We start from the raw sequence: 13,277 nt of genomic DNA, 5'->3' as shown, positions 1-13,277 counted from the left end.
CCCTGCTCTCTTTTCTTCACCACCACCACCTGCAGTTATTTTTTTCAGATGCGCCTCATAGCGGATTGTGTGATGTTTTTCATATGGGTCATTTGACCTCTGGTACCACAGTGTGAACCAAGCTTACCTCGATGAACACTCACACGGCAAATTGAGCATATTGCAATTTTATCCTCCTGCTTGCTAATCACGAAGAAGTCACAAACTGGGGAGGAGATCTTTTTCAGAGGGCAACTGGTTCCACTGCTAATGCCTGAAGAACTGGAGGTAGTTGGGTGTGTCAACGATTGCCTCTCTGAAGTGTGTAATTCTACTGAGGTAATGGTGGAATACAGAGTTCAGTGGGGGCCTTACAAATATCGGAGCTGGCGCAGGCTGTGGTGGTGGTATCAGCACCACATCACTCAGAGCAGGTTAAATAGGAGGAGTAAAGTCGGTTTCCTCTGGGCCAACTTCCATGACAATGACTGGCTCATCATCCTCATTCTCTTTCATAACTGTAAGGCTTTCAGGAACTTTCCTTTCCCTTTCCTCTCCTTGTATGTCTCGGACTCAGCTGCCATCCTATCCATGTCCAAATCATCAAAAGAGGGGCTGGGAGAAAATGGTGGAGTGCCTTTCCTTTTTCTTGCTGGAGATCTGGAAACCAATGGTTTTGAAAGAGGAGGTTTATGCTCAGCATGAAGGTCAACCTCCTGTTCTGTTCCTACTTCTATAAGATCTACTATTGCTATCTGCAGCTGTTGTCCACTTTGCTTAGCTTCCTGCAATGACTGGGTACTATTTTGTGAAACAGGCAACTCCAATTCAATGTCACTACTTGTTGGCTCCGCTATGATTGCAGTGTCTGCCCTAATGACAAACATGGGTGTGGACTTATGTTGGGGTGGTACCGTTGACGTAGGAGTGCTGCTCTCAGCTTGCTCGCGGGAGGCCGGTGCGGATAAGCACAAGTTTCCAGCAAAGGCTCTGGTCGGCATGCCAGGGGGGGAAAGCTGCTTCTTCTTACTGGTCACTTTCTTGGCAAAACCTTTTGTTTGGGCTTTTATTTGGCAGTGGCACTCAGCTGCATAAGTGGAAGAGATTGGACGATTAACACCACGTGTTGTGTGGTCACCACTTTGCACAGGCCTTCTTTTTGGCAGTACTCTGGGTGATGTCTCTTGTGCACCTAAAAACAAATAGCAAGAAAATCATTCAGTGAAATGTGGCATTGTTGCAGTTTGAATTAGCACAGATAAAGGCAATGTAATTTAGTGTGGTCACTTAAGTTATTATCTTAAATAATTAACAACAGTACAGTGTATACATTCCAAAGTCAAACCACACCATCATAACAACATGTTTCATTTTTAATCAGCACAAACAACATGCAGATGTAACTGTTTACTTTATGTGCATCTACATCTAAGCCAGGGAGACACCTGTGGCAGTCAAGGAGGAGCAGGTGAAATAGATTAATCCTTAAAAAAAGAATGTTGGTGTGTGTGCACCTATGGCAGGCAGCGGAAAATTGAATAATTCATAATAAATGAATGCTGGTGTATTTGCTGTGCATGTATGGCAAGCAGGGGGCCAGGGGAAAATTGAATAATACTTAAAAAATTAATGATGTTGTGCGGCTTTGTACCTATGGCAAGCAGGGGGGTGGATGGATGGTGGGATCATGTTTAAAAAAACATTTAAAAGATTTTTAGAAATGAAAAAGAAAAAATATGAAGAGAAATAGAAAGGAAAAAAATGTAGTAGGGGACTACGAGAAACCCATTGGGAGACAAGGAGGTGCAGGAGAAAAATAAAAAAAATGCATATAATTCAAAACACTGTTCATAATTAAAAAATATATATATATATATACTACAATGATGCTCAAGCATATTATAAAATTTATATCAGGAAAAAGACAAAAATAAACAAACAAAAAGGCATAGGCCTCTCCTATTAATCTCCCTAGAAAATGACTTTGAAAACTGGGAAAAAAAGGGTGGCTGCTTAAAGTGCCCGCCGGCTACATGGCCAACCAACAACAGCAAGCAAGGAGACATGGCCACATCAAAGAACACATGCTGGCCTATGGCAGAAACACACTGACTGGCTACACAAAATGGCCAACGGCCACATGGTCAAACAACAAGCAAAGAGGCATGGTCACCACAAAGAACACATAGCAAAGGAACACTGGCTAGCCACACATAATGGCCGCCGGCCACACTGTCATCCAACAACAGCAAGCAAGGAGGCATGGCCACAACAAAGAACACATGGAGGCCTAAGGCAAAAGCACACTGGCTGGTTACACAAAATGGTCGCCAGCCACTTGGCCAAACAACAACAGCGTCAGGAAGCTTGGCTACAAAAAAACCCACATGTAGACCTATGGAAAAGGCACACTGGCTGGCGATACAAAATCGTCTCCAACCACCTAGTCAAACAACAAGCAAGGAGGCATGGGAAACAAAGAACAAATGCAGGCCAATGGAAACTGACTAAATGAAATGGCCCCTGGCCACATGGCCTGTGGCAAAAACACTCACACACAAACTGGCCAGACAAAGGAGGCATGGTAACATTGAAGAAAACACTACAATTAATTCAGCAATGGCTTATTTATGAGAGCCCTGCATCACTTTTGCAGCATGTCAAGTGGAACATGCGTGACGCAGAGCTTTCATTTCAATTTATGAAGCTCCGCAAAGCCACTCTGCATGGCTTTGAGAGGTCTCATAAATCATGAGTAAGGCAATGCACCCCAAATCGCTGCGTTGTCTTACTCTGCATTGTAGAGGCATTCAAAGGGTGTTGTGGTGGGTTTTCCCACGCAGCACCCATGGAATTTGATGCTGCCCCAAGAACTGCAAAGTGATGTAAACATGGGGAAGCACCAAATCCGTGCACTTTCTGAGGTGAGGCGTAACAAGGTGAAATATCTTTATTCCTCCTTGTTTGAAAAGGCATCTTAGGCTCGTTTTTGTGCAGAAAGGTACCCCTTCCTGCACAAAAACGATCCTGCATGCAACAGAGGCACACTCGCACCATGGGGCAAAGGTGCCTAAGTTGGCGCTAGTCAATCGAAACGGCACCAGTGCAGGGTGAAAGGCCTGTAAAGAACCATTTTGCTTCAATACACTGTATTCCTGTCCTTTCACTTGCTTCAGGGCAGCCAGCAATGTTGCTTGTTCTGCTGCCCTATGCCAAAATCCCATAAATATGCCCCAAAGTCCTTACATTTTATGGTAGATATGCAGTAGACAAAGAGAGTGATTCTTCGAGCTCCAAATCTGTTGAAGTTGAACATTAACTTGAAAACGTCTTTGAGTGGATTCAGCTGTTTCTTGAGTAGAGAATCTGCTTGAAGTACACCCGAGGTCATTCGCCATTGCCAGCATAACGAAAAAGGTGCCAAAAGGTGCCGTTGTGGTCAGAACCTGCGCTAGTGGTTCCGAACACAACTCTCCCAAATCTCGCATGTGCTCACGAGCGGCCAGAGAGTCCAGTGGTGATCGCCAGCGTATGCCAGATCAAGTCCCGCGCACTGCAATCAAAAAGAATTCCGCCACATGCCAGATAGAAGAAATCAGAAAGAACTCCACATTACACGCTTAGTGCACAGTTTCCGAATTCTAACTTCGGAAGCGGAGTGAATTTTTCCACCCGGGCCTATCTTTTGCAAAATCAGATGCTGAGTGTGGTGAGGTCTCATGATTTGTAAAAAGTTCTGGGACCCTGACTCACTTATGGAGTTTTTAATGTATGCCTGCCATGGAATTCTCAAAACATTATGAAGTGCAAGGCAATCCAATAAAATGCCCTTAAGTGAAATTGGCTTCTGGTTTCCTCCAGGTTCTTAGCCATGACAACAGGGGTTACAATTTTATAAAATCTTCTACAAAGCCCAAGCCCACTTCAGCGTGGCAACAAACAATTGTGAGGATTTAGGAAGTGCCAAAATCCTGCAAACAAATCTGTTATTAATCTTGGGTATTGGACTGGCAGCTATGTACCCCCACATTCCTGCACCATAAGTGCAGACAGACAGACATTTGCCTTTGTATATATGAACTAACTCCTTTACTGGTTTGTATCCCAGCCTTTTAGTGCAGCAGAACACAACATCAATAGATCTTCGAAATTGAAGTGATCACATTTTTAACAAGAATTTCCACTTAAAATCTGAATCTAGCAGATCCCCAGATAAGTAAAAATTTTGACTTTTGCCACCTCTTTATCAGAAATTGTAAATTTCCTAGTTTGTTAAATCTGAGACCACATTTCATGATAAATGTTTTGGAAAGATTGGTCTTCAGGCCCAGATCAACCATAAAAGCATTAAACTAACCTAGAAACAAGGAAACCCTACTCACAAGGAGCCTGGGTGAAAGTTTATGAAAGGAAACAATGGCTCATGTGGGATGATACTCGATAATATGATTTACGTCAAAAATCACGATAAATAAAAGGGTTAAATGTTACGTCAGAAAGAGAAGTTAACCACACACATCAGACAGTAGGTAGAAAAACATTTTTTATATATTTACAATAAACGAGCACTTTGAAAAATACAAAAACAATTTCACAATATACAAACAAATAACAATCTTAATAACAAAAACAAAGAACAATCTTAATACGCATTTATAAAAAGTGTCCCAATGAAACCAGTGAATAAACCAAAGAAAAAAGAATAACAACAGAATACAGCATACAACGGTTTCAATCTGTCATTATAAAGGCGATCAAAAGAAAAGATAGAATGATCAATAACACTTGTTCATTCCAAGTGTCAAAAATATTTTTGATTCGCGTGTCTCGTCAACGGCGTTTTGACCCTTTCTGAAATAAAGGGTCTCTTCAGGACAATCTAATGTGGGAGCACCTAAAAGTTAAATAAAAAACTGTCAGAATAAAGTGCTCTCTATTATTGAAAAAAATATTTTGAGGTAATGATGTTTTAAGCTATCTACCTGGTCGGCAAGCGTTTCAAATATTGTGAATATATGGTGTCACCGTGCTTAATGTGAAAGAAATAACTCACGAGGCGCCCAGGCTGGGTGCTGTAGACATAAAGACATTGTTAATACTGGATATAGAATGGAAGAGTACACATAAATATCCATGTGTCCCTTGGTGACTTACCCCTATGAGGGACGACTCAATTGGAAGCCGATAATTAATTTCAGTCTTGTTTGCATAAACAGACTCGGCGTAACGATCAATTCGTGTATGGGACAAACACGGAGCCTCATGATAAGGACTGCGCAATAGCTGTCATTTGGTTTTGTTGATTGGAATAAACTGTATCAAAATTAAGGAAAAAAGCAAAAGTCTCAAAGAATGGCCATCTAAAACCATATTGGAAATACTAGAAAAAAGTTAAGAAGAAAGCCCTTACCTATCTCTATCTGTTATTAGCGTATAAATTCACCGCGTTACGCTTCAGCAGGGGAACAATCTCCGATCTGCATAGTACAATCACAGCGATTGGTGGAAAGTATACTAACTTTAAAGGTAATTGGATGTAAGGTGCCCAATGAGAATTTCGCGTGCACATAGACGACATGAAAAAAAGCTTGGCGAATCGGAGAACAGCTAAAGTGGGCGCGAACGATTGAATTCGAACTTTATCAGTACCCTCCAAACAATGGTACAAATCTTTTTAGCCTGGTCTATGAACAAAACAATAAAATAAGATAAAAAAATAAAAAAATAATAAAAAAATGTAATGAGAAATAAATAAATAAGAGAAGAGAGACCCACACTGAAATTTAGAAAAACCAGAACAACAATGTGCGCCACATATCAAATGTAAAGGCGGTTCAACAATTGCATTTAAAATAAGGATGTACGGCAACCAATAAGAATGTCGCGTGCTCATAAGCGACATGAGAAAAAACTTGACAAATCAATGAGCAGCTAAAGTGGGCGCGAATGATTTTTTTCGAACTTTATCAGTACGCTCCAAACAATGGTCCAAATCTTTTTAGCCTGGTCTATGAGCAAAGAAATTACAAAATAGTGAGAAATGAAAAGAGAGAGACCCACGCTCAATTTAAGAAAAAACAATGTTCGCTACATACAAAATATAAAAGCGGTTCAACAATGGCATTTTAAGCAAGTAAATCATTGTCAATAGAATTAAATTAGTGAAGGCTAACCACAAATATTTATGTATTCTGTGCCAGATCTAATAGTATATAAAATCTCAATCTCTACAGAATGATTCTTGTTGCTGCCTGCAAACACCCGGATCTGTTCGATATAAGCTGTAGCAAAACATCAACTGTTGTCTGTATAATAGACCATTACAAGGTATACATGATTCCATATTGATCTAAATACAGCAGATCTATCATTGGGTTTTTACAAACACTATATCAATTCAACACAGCAAGAACCCATTATTTGAAATCCTGATTCATATATATGTACATTCTTCCATTGACAGCAGAAAATGCTTGTTCCATCATTACATTGCCCAATATTAGTGGCCATTCCAACACATCATATGCTAACACCTGAAAGTTATATGATCAGCTGCAAAAAACCTTGAAAAAAAAACGAGGAAAACATTAGGTTAAAGTTGTAATAAAACCTCGCCATTCTTCAGCCGAATTTAATCCTTGTCTGATAGAATGAGTCCATTCTATCCAACGACACTCCAATCTTTGAAGTGTCTGTGATATGTCACCGCCTCTGCTTGAGGCTACCACTTTGTCTATCACTTGCCAGCGAATGTCACTTGCTCTATGACCTTTCTCTATGAAGTGGTTGACTAGTGGTGCATTAAGGACCGAATTCCTGATTCTACTTCGATGTTGTCCTACCCGCGCTTTCACAGTCTGTTGTGTTTGGCCAATGTAGGGTAGTCCACATGGACAGAATATACAATAAACTACATTTTTTGTGTTACAATTTGAGAAGAAATGTAATTGCTGTTCTACTTTGCCGTGTTCAAACTTCTTTGTATTGACCGTGAATTCGCAGGCCACACAATTCCCGCATTTATAATGCCCATTTAAGTTGGGGAGACCCCAGACTGATTCCAGTGATCTCGTCGTTTGTACTGGATTTTCCATTGATGATCTGACTAGATGATCCCTAATGTTCTTGCCTCTTTTGAAGGCAAACATAGGGACATCCAGTTCAGAATCAATACTTTTGATAATATGCCAGTTTTTTTAGATAATTTTTCTCTTAAAATATTTGCCTCTCTCATGTAAACTTCTTTTTTCTCGAAATTGCACTAAAAAAGAAGATTACATGAGAGAGGCAAATATTTTAAGAGAAAAATTGCTATTGAGGGGGTATCCAAAGAAGTTGGTAAAGAATTCTTTGAAAAGAGCTTGGTTTTGTCCAAGAGAAACATTGCTCACTCCAAAAGTTAAATCCTCAGTTAACAAACTTATTTGTGTCACTACATTTGGTATACATACCAATGCAATTCGCAAGCTTATCACAAAAAACTGGCATATTATCAAAAGTATTGATTCTGAACTGGATGTCCCTATGTTTGCCTTCAAAAGAGGCAAGAACATTAGGGATCATCTAGTCAGATCATCAATGGAAAATCCAGTACAAACGACGAGATCACTGGAATCAGTCTGGGGTCTCCCCAACTTAAATGGGCATTATAAATGCGGGAATTGTGTGGCCTGCGAATTCACGGTCAATACAAAGAAGTTTGAACACGGCAAAGTAGAACAGCAATTAAATTTCTTCTCAAATTGTAACACAAAAAATGCAGTTTATTGTATATTCTGTCCATGTGGACTACCCTACATTGGCCAAACACAACAGACTGTGAAAGCGCGGGTAGGACAACATCGAAGTAGAATCAGGAATTCGGTCCTTAATGCACCACTAGTCAACCACTTCATAGAGAAAGGTCATACAGCAAGTGACATTCGCTGGCAAGTGATAGACAAAGTGGTAGCCTCAAGCAGAGGCGGTGACATATCACAGACACTTCAAAGATTGGAGTGTCGTTGGATAGAAAGTACTAATTCTATCAGACAAGGATTAAATTCGGCTGAAGAATGGCGAGGTTTTATTACAACTTTAACCTAATGTTTTCCTCGTTTTTTGTTCAAGGTTTTTTGCAGCTGATCATATAACTTTCAGGTGTTAGCATATGATGTGTTGGAATGGCCACTAATATTGGGCAATGTAATGATGGAACAAGCATTTTCTGCTGTCAATGGAAGAATGTACATATATATGAATCAGGATTTCAAATAATGGGTTCTTGCTGTGTTGAATTGATATAGTGTTTGTAAAAAAACAATGATAGATCTGCTGTATTTAGATCAATATGGAATCATGTATACCTTGTAATGGTCTATTATACAGACAACAGTTGATGTTTTGCTACAGCTTATATCGAACAGATCCGGGTGTTTGCAGGCAGCAACAAGAATCATTCTGTAGAGATTGAGATTTTATATACTATTAGATCTGGCACAGAATACATAAATATTTGTGGTTAGCCTTCACTAATTTAATTCTATTGACAATGATTTACTTGCTTAAAATGCCATTGTTGAACTCTTTTATATTTTGTATGTAGCGCACATTGTTTTTTCTTAAATTGAGTGTGGGTCTCTCTCTTTTCATTTCTCACTATTTTGTAATTTCTTTGCTCATAGACCAGGCTAAAAAGATTTGGACCATTGTTTGGAGCGTACTGATAAAGATCGAAAAAAATCATTCGCGCCCACTTTAGCTGCTCATTGATTTGTCAAGTTTTTTCTCATGTCGCTTATGTGCACGCGACATTCTTATTGGTTGCCGTACATCCTTATTTTAAATGCAATTGTTGAACCGCCTTTACATTTGATATGTGGCTCACATTGTTGTTCTGGTTTTTCTAAATTTCAGTGTGGGTCTCTCTTCTCTTATTTATTTATTTCTCATTACATTTGTTTATTATTTTTTTATTTTTTATCTTATTTTATTGTTTTGTTCATAGACCAGGCTAAAAAGATTTGTACCATTGTTTGGAGGGTACTGATAAAGTTCGAATTCAATCGTTCGCGCCCACTTTAGCTGTTCTCCGATTCGCCAAGCTTTTTTTCATGTCGTCTATGTGCACGCGACATTCTCATTGGGCACCTTACATCCAATTACCTTTAAAGTTAGTATACTCTCCACCAATCGCTGTGATTGTACTATGCAGATCGGAGATTGTTCCCCTGCTGAAGCGTAACGCGGTGAATTTATACGCTAATAACAGATAGAGATAGGTAAGGGCTTTCTTCTTAACTTTTTTCTAGTATTTCCAATATGGTTTTAGATGGCCATTCTTTGAGACTTTTGCTTTTTTCCTTAATTTTGATACAGTTTATTCCAATCAACAAAACCAAATGACAGCTATTGCGCAGTCCTTATCGTGAGGCTCCGTGTTTGTCCCATACACGAATTGATCGTTACGCCGAGTCTGTTTATGCAAACAAGACTGAAATTAATTATCGGCTTCCAATTGAGTCGTCCCTCATAGGGGTAAGTCACCAAGGGACACATGGATATTTATGTGTACTCTTCCATTCTATATCCAGTATTAACAATGTCTTTATGTCTACAGCACCCAGCCTGGGTGCATCGTGAGTTATTTCTTTCACATTAAGCACGGTGACACCATATATTCACAATATTTGAAACGCTTGCCGACCAGGTAGATAGCTTAAAACATCATTACCTCAAAATATTTTTTTCAATAATAGAGAGCACTTTATTCTGACAGTTTTTTATTTAATTTTTAGGTGCTCCCACATTAGATTGTCCTGAAGAGACCCTTTATTTCAGAAAGGGTCGAAACGCCGTTGACGAGACAGGCGAATCAAAAATATTTTTCGACACTTGGAATGAACAAGTGTTATTGATCATTCTATCTTTTCTTTTGATCGCCTTTATAATGACAGATTGAAACCGTTGTATGCTGTATTCTTTTGTTATTCTTTTTTCTTTGGTTTATTCACTGGTTTCATTGGGACACTTTTTATAAATGCGTATTAAGATTGTTCTTTGTTTTTGTTATTAAGATTGTTATTTGTTTGTATATTGTGAAATTGTTTTTGTATTTTTCAAAGTGCTCGTTTATTGTAAATATATAAAAAATGTTTTTCTACCTACTGTCTGATGTGTGTGGTTAACTTCTCTTTCTGACATAACATTTAACCCTTTTATTTATCGTGATTTTTGACGTAAATCATATTATTGAGTATCATCCCACATGAGCCATTGATTCCTTTCATAAAAGTATTAAAGGCATTTAAAAGTGTCTGCAGCCCATTGGCGGTACAAGCTAAAAGAAACGCATCGTCCATGTACAAAAGCACTGTAATGAGGCAGAAGCCAACTTTGACCAGGTCTCTGCCTCTTTTGCAGAGAAGTTCTTCCAAGCCATTAATGTAAAGCAAAAAAGTAAATGTGCTAAAATGCACCCTTGGAGAACCCCAACAGTAGAATTTATTTTAGGAGATAGGACGCCCTCTGCACTGTGGCAGATCTTGACAGATGTGTGCCAGTATATCCTCTGGAGCAGCTCAACAATAGGCCTATCACACCCCATGCCTTTCATGATGCTCCACAGCTTGGGGCGTTATTGGGTATTGAAGACACAGGTAAGATCCATAAATGCTAAGTGCATTGGCTCTTTCTTCACTCTAAGATGTTTTTGTGTGATAAGGTAAAGTTAAAACTGCAGTCCATAGTGGTAACTCTAAAGGAGAACCCTAACTACATGTCAGTCAGGACCCTTTTCTCTTGTTCCCATTTTTCGAGTTTCGATAAAACACCTTACCCAAAATGTTAGGAGTGCTGTCCGGCAATGGGAAAGGACAATAGCAGCATGGCTGCTCTTTATCCCCCTTTTTATATATGTGGACAACTATGCCTCCTACCAAGTTTGCACCAAGGGGCCTACTATAGCAGCTTTAAAAATATTTGTGACAATTGAAGCCCAAAAGGTTTGTTGCTCTTTAAATAAATCTACTGGAATATTGTTCAGGCCAGGTATTTTCCCTGAGAGACTACTGTCAATGGCCAAAGATACCAATCAACTGGCTCAAATGGACTGCAGCCTTGTTATCATAAATAAGCACTTCATTAAACAAGGCCCCTGAGTCTGGCTAATCGGGTAAAGATCTTAGAAAAGTACTCTACCCAGGAAGTAACTGGGATGACATTGTCAATCCGCGGACAATCACCCCTACTGAATAAATGGGGGTTAACTACTCTCCAAATCCTTACCTTTCCTGCCATCTTCAGGTCTTCTCAAGCACTAGCCCTTATTTTGGACTTTCTAGCTTCAATGGCTGCCTTGTAGACCTTCCTAGTCAAACTAACTTTAAACATATCCTGTGGGCATTTCCCTAATGCTAATTTGAGGCTTTTATGGGCAGAAAAACATGCATGATTTATCCACCCTATTTTATTTAAACCAGGACTTTTGCACTTAGTCAGTCTATATGAAATATAAGCACCAAGGGATGTATAAGTGTCAATGACTCCTCTAGGGTGCCCTCCTCAGTTTCTCCAGCTCTTCACCTTGGCAAAGGTTCCTCTTGATTTCAGAAGTATTCTAAAGTCTGGGGTTTTGAGTCTGATATCTATACCCAAAAATGTCTTTGTTTTCTCTGTGCAGGGGGCTCTGAGCCCAGTTCAAACCAGTTCTGCCTTCACTGGGGCAGCATTACCACAGGAGGTAGAGACAGCATTGTGCAAGGGAGCCAGGCTCCATTCAGGTGCAAGGGAAATCTCCTCCCACCACTCTACTCAGGGTCTATTCAGCTCAGGGCTGAGTCATCCAGGAATGGCCAGGGACACCTCAACCCTCCCAGAGGCTGTCTACAGGGAATGCACATCCTCTGCCTCTGTCACACCAAAACCAAACAGTCAATCCACAACCAGTCAGAGGCACACAGGATGGTTGAACAAGTAAATAGCCACTTTCTAAAAGTGCTATTTTCAAACACACACTTTTAAAACCATCTTTACTAAAAGATGTGTTATTAAATCCTGCGTTCAGGGATACCAAACTCAATTTTTTATCTTATCCCTATGGGGAGATATGCTTGTAAAATGTTGCAAAGCTTTCCCCATTCTGTCCTAAGGGGCAAGATAGCCTTTCAAATAGTGAAAAACGAAATTGGAAGTATTTCACTATCAGGACATGTTACACACACCAGTACATGTCCTGCCTTTTACATACACTGCACCCTGCCCAGGGGGGTACCTTGGGCCTACCATAGGGGTGTTCTATGTGTAAGAAAAGGGAAAGGTAGGGCCTGGCAAGTGGGTGCACTTGCCAAGTCGACATGGCAGTTAACAAACTGCACACAGGCACCGCAGTGGCAGGCCTTAGACCTCTTTTCAGAGCTACTCATGTGGGTGGCACAATCAGTGCTGCAGGCCCACTAGTAGCATTTGATTTACCAGCCCTGGCACACTCAGTGCACTCTACTAGGGGCATACTGGTAAAACAAATATTCCAATCAGGGAGAACCAATCACAGTACCAATTTACACAGGGAGCACTTGCACTTTTACACTGATCAGCAGTGGCAAAGTGCACAAAGCATCTAAGCCAGCAACAAAATCCAGCACAGCATCAAAAACACAGGAGGCAGAGGCAAAAGTTCAGGGAAAACCACACCAAGGATGCCACGCCTAATAGGGAGGCAATACAAAGAGCCAAGTGGAAGAGCTCTAATGTTGTCCTGTAAATGTATAAGAGGATGAAGGCAATTTAACATTGCTCAGCTAAACAATGTTTTTTTAAAAAAGAAAATAATAATAATAATACAGTTACTTAGATGTTTTAACTCTGGGACCTACCCAGGGGGCTTTACTAACAATTAGTATCTCAGCATACAAATTGCAGGTCCACCCAGAGTGTTTCCTAAGCCAATGCACCACTTTGTTCAAAAGAGAAGCATGGAGTTCTGATTGGGGATAAACTAGTTTGGGAACATTTTCAAGAGAGAGTATATACAGGGTGCATTGTGGCAGTATCTGTTGCTGTGTGTCAGTCACATCAGACTGATTAAGATTATGACTGCAATGTAATTGGGGGGCCAGACTATGGCCCACAGAACTGACAGGACCAACCCCAGTTGTGCCATACCTCCTCGGATGTCTATGTCGCAGGCGGGCCCACTGTCCCTCCCATAGATGATTGCGCCCCCTCGATACCCCCCTTTCTAAAAATTATTGTTCGCTTAGCAGACTGGAAGTAACAATCAAACCTGTGGCGGTGGTTGACTGCATGGTGTGGGTAGTTGG

The sequence above is a fragment of the Triturus cristatus genome, chromosome 10, assembly GCF_964204655.1.
Source record: "Triturus cristatus chromosome 10, aTriCri1.1, whole genome shotgun sequence".
NCBI classification, from domain to species: domain Eukaryota; kingdom Metazoa; phylum Chordata; class Amphibia; order Caudata; family Salamandridae; genus Triturus; species Triturus cristatus.
This window is presented reverse-complemented; position numbering follows the sequence as displayed.